Raw genomic sequence first — 15,436 nt, 5'->3', positions numbered from 1 at the left:
GTGGGTGAAACGACCGCCATGCATCATAAAAATCATACTCGTCAATAGTGTCTGAAAAGCCTTGGACAGGGAGTGGGTGGCCCTATCTGGCTGGGAGATGGACTCTGCATTTGTTTAATAATTTTGTGCCATTTTCCCTGCAAGGCCTTGACCAGGATTGTCTTACTTTAGATTTCCTTTACCCTGGATTTCTGTGCTATCAGGAGATCTGATGATTAAAGTACTAGAGAGAGTTCAGCTACTAAGTTTAGTCTCATTGCTCTCTTACCCATGGCCTTTGTTTGGACACTATGTTTATTTCTAGTGACCTAATAATGGTTTGTGGTGAGTTGGTCCTCTCAGCCATTGATTCCAGCTTGTTTAATTCTGAAACTACAGTACTCACCCTGATGCTGGAAAAGACGCGTGCCCAGCCAGGAAAGTGGTTTGCTGTTGTTACAAAGGGGGAGGTAAGAGAAAACAAAATGAGGGGACACAGAGAGAGAAAACTTAACTTAAGCAAATAATATGTAGAAACAGAAAACAAACTAAGGGAGACACTGAAGAAAACTGAGGGCTGATGAAGGCAAAGGATAAACAAAACAATGGTTGGAAGGGAAGAAATAAAACAGTGAAAAATAAAGGCGTAATGTTGATAGCAGAGTAAGGGGAAATAATTGAAACTTGGGCTAGCAGAGAGGTATGAGACATGAGAGGGGAAGGATAGTACATAAAAGTGAGAGTGAAGACGAGACAAAGGAGGGCGAGGGGATGCCAATGAAGCAGGGGAGTAGGTCAATGATAGAAAATGAAAATAACGGGAGTGTGAGAAAAGAGGTATATGAAGAGGAAGGAAGACTGCTTTAGAGCAAGAGCGAGAAAGCAGAGCAGACAGCTAAGTGAGACATTTATAATGCAACTTTCTGCTTGTGTCTACGTGTGCAAAATAATACTTGTATTATACATATTTTCTAAATATGTGTTTCTTTTGATGTTTACTCTCTGTACACACAATTCCTTTTTTCCAGTTTAAGATGTTGAAACATATTTATATATATTTTTTAATAAAAGCTGAGATTTATTTCTTGTGTGAAAAGCTGAACCTACATTTATGTGTGTTTCTGTGTGATATTATATTGTGCTGTTCTACACCACAGTGCTGCATTGCGGAAACAAATAGAAAGTTAAACTGGGCTTATATGCAGATAGATTCCCTTTGCTAATATAGGCCTAAAAAGTGGTGGAAAAAAAGTACAGAGCAATTAGGTCAAGGAGAGGTGTTTTTTTTAACAAATCACTCCCAGCAGGGTTGAGGGGGCCACTGTTAAGAAAAAATATTATATTTAAATATTTTAGCTACTCTGTCAACACACAGACAAAAATAATTACACACAATGAAAAAATATTAGAGGGAAGATTGCCTCTGTCTGTATAAACATCTTTCAAGTTTATATATTCTCTTATATGTAGGCATAGGGAAATCTATAAAGGCTCTAACATGGGGATTACATACCCAAAATAAATGTCAATCAGCTAGATTACGAGTTATGAGTGAAAAAGCATCGTTATGCTTCATAACGCTACTTTTTCCCTAACGCCGCTATTACAAGTCTTGTAGGTATAGGTGTACCGCACACCTTTTTGGCCGTCACGCAACGTCAGTACCACACTTTTAAAAAAAGTCCTTTTTTAATGGGACTTCCATAGCGCCGGTATTACGAGTTTGCTTGGGAGGCCAAAAAGTGAGCGGTACACTCTATGGGGCCCATTTATCAAAGGGCTTGCGGACCTGATCCGACACTGCGGATCAGGTCCGCAAGACCTCGCTAAATGCGGAGAGCAATACGCTCTCCACATTTAACATTGCACTAGCAGCTCACAAGAGCTGCTGGTGCAACGCCGCCCCCTGCTGACTCGCGGCCAATCGGCCGCCAGCAGGGAGCTGTCAATCAACCCGATCGTATTCGATCGGGTTGATTTCCGGCGGTTCCTGTCCGCCTGCTCAGAGCAGGCGGACAGGGTTATGAAGCAGCGGTCTTTAGACTGCTGCTTCATAACTTGTGTTTCTGGCGAGTCTGAAGACTCGCCAGAAACACGGCCCTTCAAGCTCCATACGGAGCTTGATAAATGGGCCTGCATAACCGACAAGATCCGTACCGACATCTAAACTCGGTAGTTATGAGTTTTACATTACAAAGCTGTAGCATAAAACTCATAACTAAAGTGTTAAAAAGTACACTAACACCCATAAACTACCTATTAACCCCTAAATGAGGCCCTCCCGCATCGCAAATACTAAAATAAAATTATTAACCCATAATCTGCCGCTCCGGACATCGACGCCACTATTAAAATGTATTAACCCTTCTTCCGCCACTCCCCGACATCGTCGCCACTATAATAAACCTATTAACCCCTAAACCGTTGCCCTCCTGCAACGCAAACACTACTTAAATATTATTAACCCCTAAACTGCCGTCCGCCCACACCACCGCTATAATAAACCTATTAACCACTAAACCGCAAGCCCCCCACAACGAAATATACTAAATTAAACTATTAACCCCATAACCTCTGGCCTCCCACATCACTACATAAATATATTAACCCCTAAACCTAACCCTAACGTAACCCTAAGCATAAGTCTAACCCTAACCCTAACACCCCCTAACTTAAATATAATTAAAATAAAGCTAAATAAACCTTACAATTATTAACTAAATAATTCCTATTTAAAACTAAATACATACTTACCTGTAAAAAAAAACCTAAGCTAGCTACAATATAACTAATAGTTATATTGTAGCTACCTTAGGTTTTATTTTTATTTCACAGGTAAGTTTGTATTTATTTTAACTAGGTAGACTAGTTAGTAAATAGTAAATACCTAGCTAAAATAAATACAAAGTTACCTGTAAAATAAAACCTAACCTGCCTTACACTAAAAACTAACATTACATTAAAATAAAATAAATTAAATTACTAAAATACAATTTTCTAAATTACAAAAAAATAAACACTAAATTACAAAAAATAAAACACCACATTATCAAAAATATAAACAAATTACTCCTAATCTAATAACCCTATCAAAATAAAAAAGCCCCCCCAAAATAAAAAAAAACCCTAGCCTACACTAAACTGCCAATGGCCCTTAAAAGGGCCTTTTGTGGGGCATTGCCCCAAAGAAATCAGCTCTTTTACCTGTAAAAAAAATACAAACACCCCCAACATTAAAACCCACCACCCAACCAACCAATCAACCCCCCCAAATAAAAACCTATCTAAATAAACCTAAGCTAACCATTGTCCTGAAAAGGGCATTTGTATGGGCATTGCCCTTAAAAGGGCATTTAGCTCTTTTACGTTGCCCAAACCCTAAGCTAAAAATAAAACCCACCCAATAAGACCGGACATCCATCCTCATCTAAGCGGGTAGAAGTCCTCATCCAAGCGTGCAGAAGTCTTCATCCAAGCGGGTAGAAATCTTCATCCAGATGGCATCTTCTATCTTCATCCATCCGGCGAGGAGCGGGTCCATCTTCAAGACATCCAGCGTGGAGCATCCTCTTCTTCCGATCGTCACTGTAAAATGAAGTTCCCTTTAAGTGACGTCATCCAAGATGGCGTCCCTTACATTCCGATTGGCTGATAGAATTCTATTAGCCAATAGGAATTAAAGGGGAAAAAATCCTATTGGCTAATCCAATCAGCCAATAGGATTGAGCTTGCATTCTATTGGCTAATTGGAATAGCCAATAGAATGCAAGCTCAATCCTATTGGCTGATTGGATCAGCCAATAGGATTAAAGCTCAATCTTATTGGCTGATTGGATCAGCCAATAGGATTAAAGCTCAATCTTATTGGCTGATTGGATCAGCCAATAGGATTTTTTTCCCTTTAATTCCTATTGACTGATAGAATTCTATCAGCAAATCGGAAAGTAAAAGACGCCATCTTGGATGACGTCACTTAAAGGAAACTTCATTTTACAGCGACGAATGGAAGAAGATGATGCTCCGCGCCGGATGTCTTGAAGATGGACCTGCTCCATTCCGAATGGGTGAAGATAGAAGATGCCATCTGAATGAAGACTTCTGCCCGCTTGGATGAAGACTTCTGCCCGCTTGGATGAGGACTTCTGCCCACTTCGATGAGGACTTCTGTCCGCTTGGATGAGGATGGATGTCTGGTCTTCGAAAACTATAAGTGGATCGTCGGGGGTTAGTGTTAGTTTTTTTTTAAGGGTTTATTGGGTGGGTTTTATTTTTAGCTTAGGGTTTGGGCACCGTAAAAGAGCTAAATGCCCTTTTAAGGGCAATGCCCATACAAATGCCCTTTTCAGGGCAATGGTTAGCTTAGGTTTATTTAGATAGGTTTTTATTTGGGGGGTTGGGTGGTGGGTTTTACTTTTGGGGGGTTTTGGATTTTTTTTACAGGTAAAAGCTGATTTCTTTAGGGCAATGCCCCACAAAAAGCCCTTTTAAGGGCCATTGGCAGTTTAGTGTAGGCTAGGGTTTTTTATATTTTGGGGGGGCTTTTTTATTTTGATAGGGCTATTAGATTAGGAGTAATTTGTTTTTATTTTTGATACTGTGGTTTTTTATTTTTTGTAATTTAGTGTTTATTTTTTTTGTAATTTAGAAAATTGTAATTTAATAATTAAATTTATTTTATTGTAATGTTAGTTTTTAGTGTAAGGCAGGTTAGGTTTTATTTTACAGGTAACTTTGTATTTATTTTAGCTAGGTAGTTATTAAATAGTTAATAACTATTTACTAACTAGTCTACCTAGTTAAAATAAACACAAACTTACCTGTGAAATAAAAATAAAACCTAAGAGAGCTACAATGTAACTATTAGTTATATTGTAGCTAGCTTAGGCCTAGATTTGGAGTTTGGTGGTAGCCGTGAAAACCAGCGTTAGAGGCTCCTAACGCTGGTTTTAGGCTACCGCCGGTATTTGGAGTCAAAAAAGGGTCTAACGCTCACTTTTCAGCCGCGACTTTTCCATACCGCAGATCCCCTTACGTCATTTGCGTATCCTATCTTTTCAATGGGATCTTTCTAACTCCGGTATTTAGAGTCGTGTCTGAAGTGAGCATTAGAAATCTAAAGACAAAACTCCAGCCGCAGAAAAAAGTCAGTAGTTAAGAGCTTTCTGGGCTAACGCCGGTTCATAAAGCTCTTAACTACTGTGCTCTAAAGTACACTAACACCCATAAACTACCTATGTACACCTAAACCGAGGTCCCCCCACATCGCCGACACTCGATTAAAGTTTTTTAACCCCTAATCTGCCGACCGCCACCTACGTTATACTTATGTACCCCTAATCTGCTGCCCCTAACACCGCCGACCCCTGTATTATATTTATTAACCCCTAACCTGCCCCCCACAACGTCGCCGCCAGCTACCTACAATAATTAACCCCTAATCTGCCGACCGCAAAGCGCCGCCACCTACATTATAGCTATGTACCCCTAATCTGCTGCCCCTAACACCGCCGACCCCTATATTATATTTATTAACCCCTAATCTGCCGCCCTCAACGTCGCCTCCACCTGCCTACACTTATTAACCCCTAATCTGCCGAACGGACCGCTCCGCTATTATAATAAAGTTATTAACCCCTAATCCGCCTCACTAACCCTATAATAAATAGTATTAACCCCTAATCTGCCCTCCCTAACATCGCCGACACCTAACTTCAATTATTAACCCCTAATCTGCCGACCGGAGCTCACCGCTATTCTAATAAATGTATTAACCCCTAAAGCTAAGTCTAACCCTAACACTAACACCCCCCTAAGTTAAATATAATTTAAATCTAACGAAATTAATTAACTCTTATTAAATAAATTATTCCTATTTAAAGCTAAATACTTACCTGTAAAATAAATCCTAATATAGCTACAATATAAATTATAATTATATTATAGCTATTTTAGGATTAATATTTATTTTACAGGTAACTTTGTATTTATTTTAACCAGGTACAATAGCTATTAAATAGTTAAGAACTATTTAATAGCTACCTAGTTAAAATAATTACAAAATTACCTGTAAAATAAATCCTAACCTGAGTTACAATTAAACCTAACACTACACTATCAATAAATTAATTAAATAAAATACCTACAATTACCTACAATTAAACCTAACACTACACTATCAATAAATTAATTAAATACAATACCTACAAATAACTACAATGAAATAAACTAACTAAAGTACAAAAAATAAAAAAGAACTAAGTTACAAAAAATAAAAAAATATTTACAAACATAAGAAAAATATTACAACAATTTTAAACTAATTACACCTACTCTAAGCCCCCTAATAAAATAACAAAGACCCCCAAAATAAAAAAAATGCCCTACCCTATTCTAAATTACTAAAGTTCAAAGCTCTTTTACCTTTCCAGCCCTGAACAGGGCCCTTTGCGGGGCATGCCCCAAGAAGTTCAGCTCTTTTGCCTGTAAAAAAAAACATACAATACCCTCCCAACATTACAACCCACCACCCACATACCCCTAATCTAACCCAAGCCCCCCTTAAATAAACCTAACACTAAGCCCCTGAAGATCTTCCTACCTTATCTTCACCATACCAGGTTCACCGATCGATCCAGAAGAGCTCCTCCGATGTCCTGATCCAAGCCCAAGCGGGGGGCTGAAGAGGTCCATGATCCGGCTGAAGTCATCATCCAAGCGGGAGCTGAAGAGGTCCATGACCCGGCTGAAGTCTTCATCCAAGCGGGAGCTGAAGAGGTCCATGATCCGGATGAAGTCTTCTATCAACGGTATCTTCAATCTTCTTTCTTCGGGAGCCATCATCTTCCATCCGACGCGGTACATCCTCTTCTCCCGACGCCTAATAGCCGAATGACGGTTCCTTTAAATGACATCATCCAAGATGGCGTCCCTCGAATTCCGATTGGCTGATAGGATTCTATCAGCCAATCGGAATTAAGGTAGGAAAATTCTGATTGGCTGATGGAATCAGCCAATCAGAATCAAGTTCAATCCGATTGGCTGATCCGATCAGCCAATCAGATTGAGCTCGCATTCTATTGGCTGATCGGAACAGCCAATAGAATGCGAGCTCAATCTGATTGGCTGATTGAATCAGCCAATCGGATTGAACTTGATTCTGATTGGCTGATTCCATCAGCCAATCAGAATATTCCTACCTTAATTCCGATTGGCTGATAGAATCCTATCAGCCAATCGGAATTCGAGGGACGCCATCTTGGATGACGTCATTTAAAGGAACCGTCATTCGGCTAGTAGGCGTCGGGAGAAGAGGATGTACCGCGTCGGATGGAAGATGATGGCTCCCGAAGAAAGAAGATTGAAGATGCCGTTGATAGAAGACTTCATCCGGATCATGGACCTCTTCAGCTCCCGCTTGGATGAAGACTTCAGCTGGATCATGGACCTCTTTAGCTCCCGCTTGGATGGTGACTTCAGCTGGATCATGGACCTCTTCAGCCCCCCGCTTGGGCTTGGATCAGGACATCGGAGGAGCTCTTCTGGATCGATCGGTGAACCTGGTATGGTGAAGATAAGGTAGGAAGATCTTCAGGGGCTTAGTGTTAGGTTTATTTAAGGGGGGTTTGGGTTAGATTAGGGGTATGTGGGTGGTGGGTTGTAATGTTGGGGGGGGTAATGTATGTTTTTTTTTACAGGCAAAAGAGCTGAACTTCTTGGGGCATGCCCCGCAAAGGGCCCTGTTCAGGGCTGGTAAGGTAAAAGAGCTTTGAACTTTAGTAATTTAGAATAGGGTAGGGCATTTTTTTATTTTGGGGGGATTTGTTATTTTATTAAGGGGCTTAGAGTAGGTGTAATTAGTTTAAAATTGTTGTAATATTTTTCTAATGTTTGTAAATATTTTTTTATTTTTTGTAACTTAGTTCTTTTTTATTTTTTGTACTTTAGTTAGTTTATTTCATTGTATTTATTTGTAGGAATTGTATTTAATTTATTTATTGATAGTGTAGTGTTAGGTTTAATTGTAGATAATTATAGGTATTTTATTTAATTTATTTATTGATAGTGTAGTGTTAGGTTTAATTGTAACTTAGGTTAGGATTTATTTTAAAGGTAAATTTGTAATTATTTTAACTATTTTAGCTATTAAATAGTTCTTAACTATTTAATAGCTATTGTACCTGGTTAAAATAAATACAAAGTTACCTGTAAAATAAATATTAATCCTAAAATAGCTATAATATAATTATAATTTATATTGTAGCTATATTAGGATTTATTTTACAGGTAAGTATTTAGCTTTAAATAGGAATAATTTATTTAAGAAGAGTTAATTAATTTCGTTAGATTAAAATTATATTTAATTTAGGGGGGTGTTAGTGTTAGGGTTAGACTTAGCTTTAGGGGTTAATACATTTATTAGAATAGCGGTGAGCTCCAGTCGGCAGATTAGGGGTTAATAATTGAAGTTAGGTGTCGGCAATGTTAGGGAGGGCAGATTAGGGGTTAATACTATTTATTATAGGGTTAGTGAGGCGGATTAGGGGTTAATAACTTTATTATAATAGCGGTGCGGTCCGCTCGGCAGATTAGGGGTTAATAAGTGTAGGCAGGTGGAGGCGACGTTGTGGGGGGCAGATTAGGGGTTAATAAATATAATATAGGGGTCGGCGGTGTTAGGGGCAGCAGATTAGGGGTACATAGGGATAATGTAAGTAGCGGCGGTTTACGGAGCGGCAGATTAGGGGTTAAAAAATATATGCAGGGGTCAGCGATAGCGGGGGCGGCAGATTAGGGGTTAATAAGTGTAAGGCTAGGGGTGTTTAGACTCGGGGTACATGTTAGAGTGTTAGATGCAGACGTAGGAAGTGTTTCCCCATAGGAAACAATGGTGCTGCGTTAGGAGCTGAACGCGGCTTTTTTGCAGGTGTTAGGTTTTTTTTCAGCTCAAACAGCCCCATTGTTTCCTATGGGGGAATCGTGCACGAGCACGTTTTTGAGGCTGGCCGCGTCCGTAAGCAACTCTGGTATCGAGAGTTGAAGTTGCGTTAAATATGCTCTACGCTCCTTTTTTGGAGCCTAACGCAGCCATTCTGTGGACTCTCAATACCAGAGTTATTTTAAAGGTGCGGCCAGAAAAAAGCCAGCGTTAGATACGCGGGTCTTTACCGACAAAACTCTAAATCTAGCCGTTAGGTTTTATTTTACAGGTAAGTAATGGCTAGATTATGAGTTTTTGTCGGTAAGATGTGCGGTGCTAACAAGCCTATTTTTCTCACTGCTCTCTAAAAAGTGAGCGGAGAGCAAAATTTAGCTCCACATCTCACTGTAATACCAGCGCTGCTTACGGTAGCGGAGAGCTGGCTAAACGGGCTTGTGCACGATTTCCACATAGGAAACAATGGGGCTGAGCTGGCTGAAAAAAAACCTAACACCTGCAAAAAAGCAGCGTTCAGCTCCTAACGCAGCCCCATTGTTTCCTATGGCAAAATACATTTTACGTCTACACCTAACACCCTAACATGAACCCCCGAGTCTAACACCCCTGATCTTACACTTATTAACCCCTAATCTGCCGCCCCCGACATCGCCGACACCTACATTATATTATTAACCCCTAATCTTCCACTCCGGACACTGCCGCCACCTACATTATACTAATGAACCCCCAATCTGCTGCCCCCAACATTGCTGACACCTACATTATATTTATTAACCCCTAATCTGCCGCCCCCAACGTTGCCACAACCTAACTACAATTATTAACCCCTAATCTGCCCCCAATGTCGCCGCCACTATAATAAATATATTAACCCCTAAACCTAAGTCTAATCCTAACCCTAACACCCCCCTAATTTAAATATAATTTAAAATAATCTTAATAAAATTACTACAATTAAATAAATTATTCCTATTTAAAATTAAATACTTACCTATGAAATAAACCCTAAGCTAGCTACAATATAACTAATAGTTACATTGTAGCTATCTCAGGATTTATTTTTATTTTACAGGCAACTTTGTATTTATTTTAACTAGGTACAATAGTTATTAAATAGTTATTAACTATTTAATAACTACCTAGCTAAAATAAATACAATTTTACCTGTAAAATAAACCCTAACCTAAGTTACAATAACACCTAACACTACACTATAATTAAATTAATTCCCTAAACTAACTACAATTAATTACAATTAAATTAAATAAACTAAAGTACAAAAAACAACAAACACTAAATTACAGAATATAAAAATAATTAAAACAATTTTAAACTAATTACACCTACTCTAATCCCCCTAATAAAATAAAAAATACCCCCAAAATAATAAAATTCCCTACCCTATACTAAATTACAAATAGCCCTTAAAAAGGCCTTTTGCGGGGCATTGCCCCAAAGTAATCAGCTCTTTAACTTGTAAAAAAAATACAATACCCCCCAAACATTAAAACCCACCACCCACACACCCAACCCTACTCTAAAACCCCCCCAATCCCTCCTTAATAAAACCTAACACTAACCCCTTGAAGATCACCCTACCTTAAGACGTCTTCAACCAGCCGGGCACAAGTGGTCCTCCAGAGGGGCGGAAGTCTTCATCCGATCTGGGCAGAAGAGGACATCCAGATGGCCAGAAGTCTTCATCCAGGCGGCGGGATCCAATCAGCCAATAGGATTGAGCTTGCATTCTATTGGCTGTTCCAATCAGCCAATAGAATGTGAGCTTTAATTCTATTGGCTGATTGCATCAGCCAATAGGATTTTTCCTACCTTAATTCCGATTGGCTGATAGAATTCTATCAGCCAATCGGAATTGAAGGGACGCCATCTTGGATTACGTCATTTAAAGGAACCTTCATTCTTCAGTTGGACTTCGTTTGAAGAGGATGCTCCGCGTCAGCTGGATTGAAGATGGACCCGCTCCGCTCCGGATGGATGAAGATAGAAGATGCCGTCTGGATGAAGACTTCTGACTGTCTGGATGTCCTCTTCTGCCCGGATCGGATGAAGACTTCGGCCCCTCTGGAGGACCACTTGTGCCCAGCCGGGTGAAGACGTCTCAAGGTAGGGTGATCTTCAAGGGGGTAGTGTTAGGTTTTATTAAGGGGGGATTGGGTGGGTTTTAGAGTAGGGTTGGGTGTGTGGGTGGTGGGTTTTAATGTTGGGGGGTATTGTATTTTTTTTACATGTTAAAGAGCTGATTACTTTGGGGCAATGCCCCGCAAAAGGCCCTTTTAAGGGCTATTTGTAATTTAGTATAGGGTAGGGAATTTTATTATTTCGGGGGTATTTTTTATTTTATTAGGGGGATTAGAGTAGGTGTAATTAGTTTAAAAAAAAAAATTATTTTTTTATTTTCTGTAATTTAGTGTTTGTTGTTTTTCGTACTTTAGTTTATTTAATTTAATTGTAATTAATTGTAGTTAGTTTAGGTAATTAATTTAATTATAGTGTAGTGTTAGGTGCAATTGTAATTTAGGTTAGGATTTATTTTACAGGTAAATTTGTACTTATTTTAGCTAGGTAGTTATTAAATAGTTAATAACTATTTAATGACTATTGTACCTAGTTAAAATAAATACAAAGTTGCCTGTAAAATAAAAATAAACCCTGATATAGCTACAATGTAACTATTAGTTATATTGTAGCTAGCTTAGGGTTTATTTTATAGGTAAGTATTTAGTTTTAAATAGGAATAATTTAATTAATTGTAGTAATTTTATTTATATTGTTTTAAATTATATTTAAGTTAGGGGGTGTTAGGGTTAGGGTTAGACAGGTTTAGGGGTTAATACCTTTAATATAGTGGCAGCGACGTTGGGGGCGGCAGATTAGGGGTTAATAAATGTAGGTAGGTGTCGGCAATGTTAGGGACGGCAGATTAGGGGTTAATAAAATTAAACTAGTGTTTGCGAGGCGGGAGTGTGGCGGTTTAGGGGTTAATATATTTATTTAAGTGGCGGCGATGTCCGGTCGGCAGATTAGGGGTTAAAAACTTTATTGAAGTGTTTGCGATGTGGGGGGGCCTCGGTTTAGGGGTTAATAGGTAGTTTATGGGTGTTAGTGTACTTTTTAGCACTTTAGTTAAGAGTTTTATGTTACGGCGTTAGCCCATAAAACTCTTAACTACTGACTTTTAAATGCGGTAGAAGTCTTGACAGGAGAGGGTGTACCGGTCACTTTCTCCAAGACTCATAATACCGGCGTTAGGCAAATCCCATTAAAAAGATAGGATATGCAATTGACGTAAGGGGATATGCGGTTTGCTCGAGTCGCGGAACGAAAAGTGAGCGGTACACCTGTACCTGCCAGACTCATACCAGCGGGCGTTAAAAAGCAGCGTTGGGACCTCTCAACGCTGCTTTTTAAGGTTAACGCAAGACTAGTAATCTAGGCGTATGTATTTAGTTTTAAATAGGAATTATTTAGTTAATAATTGAAGGTTTATTTAGCTTTATTTTAATTATATTTAAGTTAGGGGGTGTTAGGGTTAGACTTATGTTTAGGGTTATGTTAGGGTTAGGTTTAGAGGTTAATATATTTATGTAGTGTTAGTGATCTTGGAGGCCAGATGTTTAGGGGTTAATAACCTTAGTATAGTGGCAGCGACATTGGGGGGGGCAGATTGGGGTTAATAACTGTAAGGTAGGTGGCGGCGATGTTAAGGGCGGCAGGTTAGGGGTTAATAGTTTAATTTAGGTGGCTGCGATGTTAAGGGTGGCAGATTAGGGGTTAATAACTGTAATTTAGGTGGAGGCGATGTTAGGGGCAGCAGATTAGGGGTGTTTAGACTCTGAGTTTATGTTAGGTTTAACATAACTTTTTCTTTCCCCATAGACATCAATGGGGCTGCCTTACGGAGCTTTTGTTTTCGCAATCGCAGGTGTTAGGCTTCTTTTTTGTCCCAATTGATGTCTATGGGGAAATCGTGCACGAGCACGTGAAAGCAGCTCTTGTATTTCGGGGCGGTATGGAGCTCAACGCCACCATATCGCCCGCACAAGCCTGCTTTTTGTAAACCTGTAATAGCAGCGCTATAGGGAGGTGAATTAATGCCGCTTTTGTGGCAGTTGTTAATTTCCCTATAATGCTCAAAACTCGTAATCTAGCTGAATATTTTTTGCTAATAATCATGTGATTTTATTACTGAACCTTTTATTTTTGGGGACAATTGTTTTTTGCCCATTAGTCATTCAACAGGGTAACCTCTGAATTTAAATTTATTAACTATCTCCTTTAATCTCTGTTCGCATTTATCTACATCTGTTACTATCTATTTAACTCAAGTGCATTGACTTCTAGGTAATGCTCTAAATACACTAGGGAGGTGGCAGCTGTGATATTGTAGTAGATTATTAATATCTATAATCTTTGAATATATATGGGTGGATATTATCTTTTTTTTTTTTTAAATGTAAAAAATAATATTTTTAAAATATAATTATTATTTTTTTTTAATAAAATGCTTTTTGAGGAAAATTTAAAGATAGTTTCCTATTTAAAGGGATATTAAACACTAAATAAATGCTAGATAGAATGATGCATTCAAAGAAAAGATTAGTCTGAGAATAGCATGTAGATGTGTTTTTTAAAGTTTCATTAGTTGTTTAAATAGTGACAAAATAAGTGTAAAGTTTTAATAGCTATAAAACAATGGTAGCTGCCATGTTGTAACTTAGGTTACCTTCTCTGCTGTGGCCAATTAGGAACAGTTATAAATAGCTCACTAGAGTGTGCAGTCAATGGCTGTGTGGAATATAACAGTGTTCTGCACTTTCATTTCTAACAGCAACTGAAAAGCTCTCAATTTCAGATTGAAATTACAGGAAAAGGGAACACAATAAATAATGAAAGTATATTGCAGAGTTTTTTTATAATTACAATTTATCCTTTATATTACCATCTCAAATGGTTTAATGTCCTTTTAAGATACACTATAATCCAAAGGTTATTCATCAGTAAGAATTAGTTTTTAAATATTACCATGATTTAAACTGAGTATTTTTTCTGAAAACAAAGCACATGTTCAACTTTCTACTGAAAGCAGGTTTTTAGTTCAGATAGTTTCTTGTTTAACAGTATCATGGAGAATAAAAGTTCCTGAGAAAGTGGAAACAATCAGAGATTCCCACCTTGAAAGAATAAAAGACTGAAGTCTCCCACAATATTTGTATAGAACAGGAATTGATTCTCCCATTACAAATATATCTTCTTTTCCTGAGTTGACTCTTAATGGTATATGGCTACTGTGAATAATCAAGTGTGTTAGGCCCTTGTTAAGGGTCTTTGTGGAGAAAACTGAGTATCAGCTTTCTTTTTTTTTCCATCAATACAAGGGGAAAAGAAAAAGAAAACGGATGTATGATAACTGAACATTGTGTTTCTTCTCACTTTTTTTTTTTTTTTGGACATTTGAGCGAGATTTTACAGCTGGCTGAGATATATCACCTGCCTTGAGTCTCTATGCACTTCTATGTATTCATGCACATTTACAAAATGGTATATTTACATAATATCTGGTAACATATATCTATAGGTATATAAATTAAGTGTCATGTGCACATAGATCCTTTTCAAGGATAGATTTTTTTTTTGTCTCAGATTCTTTTCTTAGAGATGATACTTAGACAGAGATACACAATATTGTACTATCAGATCACGCCCCATTATCATTGGTTATTGGTGCCCGTCCAGTTCAGACAGCCCCAGCAAATAATTTTTATTTCCCAAAACATCTACTAAATAACATATAATTTCAAAATTGGTTACAAAATAAATGGCGAGAATATAGCATAAATAACTTAAACTATGCAAACAAATCAGAGGTTTTCTGGGAGGCTACAAAAGCGTATCTTAGGGGGGAGATAAAAGCTTATATGATCACAGCTAAAAAGAAATTCAAGGCATGCGAATTACAATTAGCAAATACCATTACCAAAACCTACCAAAGATATATAAATACCCCACTTAGGAAATATTGGGACAAATACAAAATTGCAAGACAAGAAAGAGATCTGTTTCTTAGTTCCAAAATGACAAATGAAGAGATTAGGATGAACGCATTATATGCGGGCCGCTACGGAAAGTCCGCTAAATATCTGGAAAGACTAGACAGAAATAGGAAAAAGAATAACATAATTGAGAAGGTTACTATGGGAGATCAGACTTATATACAGCCCACTGATATTAAAAACATTTTTTTAAATTATTATAAGACATTATACTCTGCTAAACCAATAGATACAGATAACAACTAATTTTTTTGGAATAAGATTAATTGTCCTAGGGTTACACCAGAACAGATCGAAATAGTTAATGCTCCTATATCTCTGGACGAAGTTCTAAAAGCTATAGAGGCAACCAAATTAAGTAAGGCTCCAGGACCGGACCAGCTACCGGCTGAGTTCTACAGATTACTTAAGTCTGAAATTGCTCTTACTCTGATCTGTCTGTTTAACG

Source organism: Bombina bombina, chromosome 2 (genome assembly GCF_027579735.1).
Source record: "Bombina bombina isolate aBomBom1 chromosome 2, aBomBom1.pri, whole genome shotgun sequence".
Taxonomy (NCBI): domain Eukaryota; kingdom Metazoa; phylum Chordata; class Amphibia; order Anura; family Bombinatoridae; genus Bombina; species Bombina bombina.
This window is presented reverse-complemented; position numbering follows the sequence as displayed.